This window comes from Erithacus rubecula (assembly GCF_903797595.1).
Source record: "Erithacus rubecula genome assembly, chromosome: 8".
Classification (NCBI taxonomy): Eukaryota; Metazoa; Chordata; class Aves; order Passeriformes; family Muscicapidae; genus Erithacus; species Erithacus rubecula.
This window is the reverse complement of record NC_136659.1, coordinates 29,332,733-29,340,159: the sequence shown is the minus strand read 5'-3', so window position 1 is coordinate 29,340,159 and position 7,427 is coordinate 29,332,733. Positions and strand designations below refer to the sequence as shown.

Below are 7,427 nucleotides of genomic sequence, written 5' to 3'. Positions count from 1 at the left end.
GGAGTCACCTCCATTCTTTGCAGCTCACAGGTCTGGATCATAACAGTGCTCCCCAAGGGCATGTAATAGACATCAGAAAGATAATCCCACTGCAATCCTGAAAAGTGAGCCATGGCCATCTCCAGTTTCTGATATTGCTGGAGAGCACAGTCAGAGAAAACACACTGACCTATCCATTTTTCTGTTTTCCATTAGTTGTTCATTACCCATGTACTTCTGAAGGGAAATATCCTTAATTTATTGGAAAAGTGTCAGCTTTTACAGCTGATGGTGAATGACATGATCCTAAAGATCCCAAGGCTGCATCACGTATTCTCCTGGAGAAATGGAAAAAATATTCAGATCCAAACTTCCCCTCAGCTGAGAAGGAAAATGTAAAAGTTTCTTAGACTTCCAGGCACTAACTATCTCCAGAGAAGCAGGTTAATCTTGTTTCTGAAGGAGTTTTGCACATGCATGAAGGACTGACTTCAATGGACTCCATGGCATGAACAGTTGCTCATCACAAAAAGAAAAATGCCAAATAAAAAACCAAAACAGAACAAAACCTGACAGATTCAAAACCTTGTTCACACGTTAGATTCTAAGCCATTCTTCTTTCAGTCAATATGCATTTTTCTCACAATGGCTAACTCCAAAAGAAACTTATTCAAATTCGTTATTTGCCTTTTTCTCCCAACTCTTTCCCCCATACTGTTTCTTCCAGAGAATCCACAATGTTAAATCTGTCATTACATTCATTTCCATGGCAACAAATGGGATGCCATAAAGAGTGTTTTAATCCAAGGGCAGAGTGGTAGATAAAAGTTAGATTCTAAAACAGAGAATTCTTGCTCAGTATCAAAGGTAATTACAACGGGACTATAAAAGATTACTTGTTGAGCTAATTTTCTTTTATACACACAGAAGAAAAGTTGCTTCTCTTCACAAAGGCCATTTTCAACTTTAAGTGCTGAACTCTCAGAATAATTTTTGTAGGTAGAGGTGATTTAATATGCTAATGTTTGTCTCATCTTTCTTGATTATACTACATGCATCTTTTTTTCTAATCAGCTGATAAGCTAGTTTATATTAAAATATTGAGTAGAAGATGCTATGCTTGATTATCCACAGTGGGATCTGCTTATTTCAGTAGGCTGTGGGGAAACACAGTTTATGAGAGCAGAAACAGGCATATTTATAGTGATTTCCAGCCTGATGGATTCCAAAACCCCTAACAAACCAGAATGGATGCAAAAGAAATTAAATTCTTGATAGTATCTTAATTCCTCCTTCAAGTTTTTCAAGTCCCATGGAGGTGCTCCTAAAAGGATCATGTGGGACAGAGTCTGAAGAAATGCAGCCCCTCATCACCATCTTTGTGCAGTTCTGCACCTTAACTAGCCTCTGCTGCATCCAGACCTTCCTGTGGATCTGGAAATAAATAAATTGGAGGATAGACCATTTTCTGTCACTGGAAGAAGCTACAACTTTTGCAAAAAGGCTGTTAATAGCCAAGAAAAAAAAATAAAGTACAGACATTATGTCTCCTAACAATTCCAAATTAGCCAGAGACTGAAAATGTAGTTTATTCAGTAAGCTACAATCACAACTTACAGACTTCTGTCAAGCCATGTACTATCAGGAAAACAAAATAAAGCCTAAATCTCACTCTAAAACAGCATCAAGAGAACACTAATGTCAGGGCACAAACTGAGGTAAGTGATAAAAGGAACACATAAAAGCAAACATTATACAATATTTTTCCTAGGGTTTAGGCACACCAGGATGCCCACTTAAACCCTTTTTTAATGTGGCCTGCTGGAGAACCAGAGTGCACATGGCAAGGTTCTGTCCCACCAGGTGCTTCCTTTGATGGTGCTTTTTACCTCAGCCCTCCTGTCCTAACTACAGGCTTTGTATTTCCAAATTCACTTTTCTATAACCATCACAGAAAAGTTAAAGAAGTATTGAGTGAGTATTCAAGGTAAGATTTGAACCTAACTTTGAAGTTTTGAGGGGGATGAAAGAGGCTGGTGGAAGTTTCCTAAAAAAGCTCATTGGAAATTTGATTTAACTGGAAAATAACTGACATTTCAGAAAAATGAATAAAACAGCCTTCTTACAAAATCCTCCAGTAAGATAGAACTTGTCTAGTCACACAATGTCTCACCACTCACTGAGCAATAAAAGCAGAAATGACAACCACATGAAATTATATTACCTAGAGTAGCTTGAAGTCTGTTAAGAAATTCAGTTTTATGCTCTCACCAAAGCATTTCATCTTCCAAATTATATATGCATTTTAAACTTTTTGTCTCTGTTCTTACCTTGGTTATAATAGAATTGGGTTTGGGTCTGTTTTGAGTCTGTGTTTTGGATTTTTGCTGGAGACAGTTGATAACCCAGGGATGTTTTGCTATCCCAGAACAGTATTACAGATAAATAAATAAATCTTAACACTATAATTATCAATTGCCAATAAAAGCAATGTCATTTTTCATAATAATATGTCTCTTTCCTGATTTAAATCACACTTTCAAGGGGCCTTTTACATATAGTTGTTGGGTTTTTTTTCTTAGGCAAGTATTTTCTTATGTGCTTTAATACTGAATGGATAAAAAAATTATCTATACAGCTTGAACCAGAATCAATATCCCTAGGAAAAAAAAAAAAAAAAAATCCATAGGACTGTGTTCTCCTTTTGATACAAAGAAAATCACTTCAGTCAAAGAAACTGAAAAAGGAACAGTGAGGCAGAGAGGGGAAAATGTGCTTTTTTGAGTGAATTTGAATGTCCCATTATAATTATGACTTTTTGTCCCTTTTTGTCTGACCATAGGAAAAAAAATCCAAAACCCTACTTCATTTCAAATTACTTCTTCTGCCTTTTCTAACAATGCCATTTTAATTGTATAAAGTCACACATCTGAGCCTCCAGGGGAATATGCACTGTCCAGTTCCTGTGTCTTGCTAGAAAGAAAGTAATCAGTGCTGGTATAATGTTAATCCTTTCAGATGATACATTAAATATTTTGTCCATCCAGATAAAAAAATAATCCTAACATGCTGATAGTTATTCCAAATTGCTTTTTCTAGACTCCAGCCTGTAGCCCACCAAGTGATCCTTGACTTCTCCACACAGGACTCACAGGGAAGCCTAGAGAAGCACATTTATCTAGAAATGTTTCCTAGAAATGTTTTTTTTATTACTGCTAAAAAGCCTAAAGCAAATCACACTGTTTACTGCCAGGAAACTCGTGGGGAGATGTTTGAATGCCTTTATTTCAACAAATGGAATACATATATATTCCCTGTGTTCTTTCATTTAGATCTCTGTGATACTTTTATATCTTCTTTGCTTGCTTTTTAAATCATTTGCAGCCTGTGAGAAAAATAGGAATAGACCTCTATAAAGTGGCAAGTGAAAAGCCAGCTCTATGGTGCTTCTTGCACCCTAAATGTTACATTTGCACACAGTTAACAGCAAGACATTTAAAGAATAGTGCAATAGTAGTTTCCATTCAGCTGTCACTGAGAGGAACAAGAAACCCACCTATCAAAAATCAAGGCTTATTTCATGTCTGCTTCATGCCTGAGTGTCTCTGTTATAATTCAACTAAATTCTGCAGTTTTCTACTGCCATTAACTGGCAGAGCTTTTCCTGGCTAACTAGAAAGACATGAAGACATAAAACATGTGCTAAAATTTGGGGATTTTCTTTTTCAATCTGAGGGCAAATGTCTGAGTTCCTGCCACAGACCACTTCAAGGAATCAGGGTAAGCCCCAGCCTGGAGCACTCAAAGAGTGACCACTTCACTGCACAGCACATTGTGGAGACTCTGACACATCCAGATCTTCATACCTGGGCTGCCCACTTCACCCCTAAGATGCTTTTTGGATCTTTTTATCTAATAATTTATGCAGTCACTATCTGTTGTGGGAAAAAACCTCCAACAAATCAAAAATCTCTGCAATGTGAGCTTTCCTTAATGCTACAAGAGCTCAGGAGTTGCTATATGCATACACAAAATATATGGGAACCATTGTTCTTAAAATGTACAAGGACAATGTGACCCTTTAATGCCTACTAGTCACTTCTCTGTGTTTTTGAAAATAAGATATGGCACTTTGGGCTGGAAAGGACATACTGGAATGATGTCTTTCTCCATCAGCTGCAAGAACTCAGAACAAATACAAGCACAGGCTTCAAAGGGAAGTTGATAATACCAACAGGCAGAAAACAGTAATATTTTTATGCCCAAACTCAACATCACATTATAATATAGCCTGGGACTCCCAGTTTATGCTCTGACCCTCTTTTCCAGTCCTTAAGCATAATCACAAGACAAGTGACAGCAGCAACAGGCAAAGCATGTCTTTAATCTGAAATTTACAGATGGAACTGTTGCTAAAAAGCCCATGAACCTTGGAATCTGTTTATTCCATGGAATAAAGGTTTGTTGTATCAATATACACAGTTACCAGCAAGCCATTAAAAATTAACAAACTCCTACCCTTAAACATCATGCATATATATATGTTTAACAGCCTAGGAATAATAGCTCAGAGACTACACATGGCTGAACATTTAATCTAGAGAGCCTTTGTTTCCTCTTGTCAAAATAAGCTCAGGTTTTGTTATTGAAGAGGTAGGAAACAAGATTAATGGTCCCATGGCTGTGAGTTATTTTTAGCTTGTTTCTCTCTCCACATTGTATTGTTTGCTTGTGCAGTGTAAAGCAAATGAGACTTATATGAAACACACTTGGTTACCATATTTGTCTGGTCATTAATTTCACTATGAAGGATAATGTACATCAATAATCATTTACCTCTAAAAAGTCTCAAGTTGCAGCTTTTTGCTGAGATATTCAAAATGATATAGAGGAATTGTTGTTATCCTCATTAATTTTAATACAAGGTATCTGTCTAAATCATGCATCTATATCCCAAGATTGTTTTGTAATCTAAACCCATTTTTTTTAATGACACAATTTTGCTTAGTTATGTAAAAATGAAGCATGATTTGGCTATTTAACATCTTCTTAACTTTATATTACTACAGAAGATAAAAGAAAATAGAACTTTATCTGCATATGACATGAGAAAACACAGTGTGAGTGTTCTTTGTCAGTGCTTTGTCACAGTGTAGGCAAAAAAACCTTGATGATTCATATTTAACGGTCATTATATTTTGAGAGACCAACAGTGCCACTGATCAAAACATCTGATATGATCTCATTTCAAAGTTATCACTGAATAATTAATTTACTTAAAACTCAGACAAAATAAATATGCAAAACAGTGAGATGATACTTGACAGCTCCTTCATTCCTTTTAATATTTAATGTTTATGTGGGCAGATTGGCAAGAAAATCTAATTGAATTAGCAACATCATAATTTGAAACATGAATATCTAAGATTCAGTGGATGGTCACTGCAAATGGTGAAGTAATTCAGTGGGTCAGATTCAAATGTAGTCAATACACCACCCTACACACAAAATTACAAAATGGAAAATATAAAAGCACGAGGGAAAATACCTGATAGCTATATAATTTTGAAACATCAGAACAAATTTTATATTTGATTATCATTTCATGATTCTTCCAGGGAAAAAAAAATTAAAAAATGTTGAGTATTTTTGCTTTAGCTTTAAAAATGATTTGTGGGTATGTCTTGGCAAACTTTTACACTAAGAGACCATTTCATGTCTAAGCAACAACAGGAGGAATTAATGCTTGAAGCAGCTGAGCAAACTGGCACTGCAGGTGTTTTGGGGAGGCATTAGGGGAATCAAGGGCTGATCAGGCAGTGAACAAGGGAGGTTTCCATTCAGAGCACCATGAAGAATCCTTAGCAGAGTCAGAGAAAGGCAAGGGGTGGAAGGGACCCCACAGACCATTTAGCTCCAACCTCTGCCAAAATAGGGGTGCCACCCTCCAGCTCAGGCTGTGTGCCAGGTGTTGGGCACAAGTCTGAGCACTGACCCAACTCACTTTTCACTCACCATGTTGCAGAGCACCTCAGCTTCTTTCATTAAGAACCTCCTCAGCTTAAAGCTCTTAACGGGTGAAGGAACTCCCCAGAGAGCCTCTCCTGTGTCACCCCTGTACTCTGAACAGCAGCAGGGACAGCTGCTGTAACACAGTGAAGTCTTGTCAAGGTAATCAGGGCATTAATGTGGTGGGTGATAATATCTGAACTGGAAACATGTCCAAGAAGTCAATAAAGCATGTGATCTGACTGCCTTTGGAGAGAACAGGGTGGGGAAAGACCACTGTTTATCAAAATACTTTGTTCCTTTTAAAGACAGTCCTGGGTAGATGAAAGCTGAAGGATGTTGCCACACTAAGTCAATTGATAAAATACAGGAGACAAGATAAAGACAAGGAGATGAAAGCAAGTATTTAAAGATCTTTTCCATCCCTATAATTAACAAGACAGGGATATCCTGCAGGATATGGTGCACCTGATCTCTGATCATCCCTACATCTCACATAAGGGAAGCTCTTGGCTTCAGAAACTGTGCTGTGAGGCAACCCAAATATCACAAATCACATCAGAAAGAGAAGCTGGAAGTCACAGGGTAAACTCACCCTGCTTCAGCTGAGCCATTATCCAAATCTCAGGAGCTGACTGGTTCAGTTACAGCAGGTGAAGCCTTAAAAGAAGGACCTAGAAGAGAGAGAAAAATCAGAAGCAATATTAGAAAAGTATATGTAACTTCTTTTCTTGCATGGTGGCTTGAAGGACTTGATCCAAAGCCCACTAAAGCCAAATAAATATTCCACTGACTTCTGAAATCAAACTGAGGGGCTGATCAAATTCCTGATGAAATAATATTTTGATTGATAAAGCCTCCATTTCTGGGCAGACTCACAAACACTGTCATTGGGTGGGTTGTTCTGTATCACCTCTTTTTAAACAGTAATAGGCAAGACAGAAAGGCAGTATCCCCTCTGGTAAAACCATACAGCAAATTGACTAATATTATTACAGTTATTGACTAACATTATTACACTTATGGTCCAGCAGCTGAATAATCAAACTGGGGTATTTAAATTTAGGCACTTAAATATGAATCCAAACATGTAACAGCAGACTGGTACTGGTCTAAGCCATCACAATTCAGGTAACTGAGACCATTTCTTGCTGCCCAATGCCTGAGTTGGGCAGTGTACTGAGCAACAGTATCTGAAATTAAATGCGACCAGCTGCAAATGGGGGTCCCAGGCAGCTGAAAATCTTTACTGACAGCACTTTCTGAACTAGTTTTTATTGTTACACTGTAAAAAGCTAAATATTTGCTCTAATTCTCATTGAGAGAAGAATAAACATGGATATTTTAGGATTTTTTTCTTAAGTCAGAAATGGAGCCCACTATATCTCTGGCTGAGGATGCTCCTCCAAAAAGTTGTTTCTCAGAGTTCAAAAAGATTT

At 37.4% G+C, this 7,427-nt stretch overlaps 1 long non-coding RNA gene across 1 annotated transcript; it reads right to left on the bottom strand.

Annotated features, from left to right (window-relative positions):
* Positions 1 to 361: 361 nt before the first annotated feature.
* Positions 362 to 6,657, bottom strand: LOC306804222. Its single transcript, XR_013774834.1, has 3 exons — positions 6,571 to 6,657; positions 5,995 to 6,189; positions 362 to 1,413 (listed from the first exon to the last, which is right to left on the bottom strand). It is a non-coding gene; the product is annotated as an uncharacterized lncRNA (long non-coding RNA).
* Between the last annotated feature and the right edge of the window lie 770 nt (positions 6,658 to 7,427).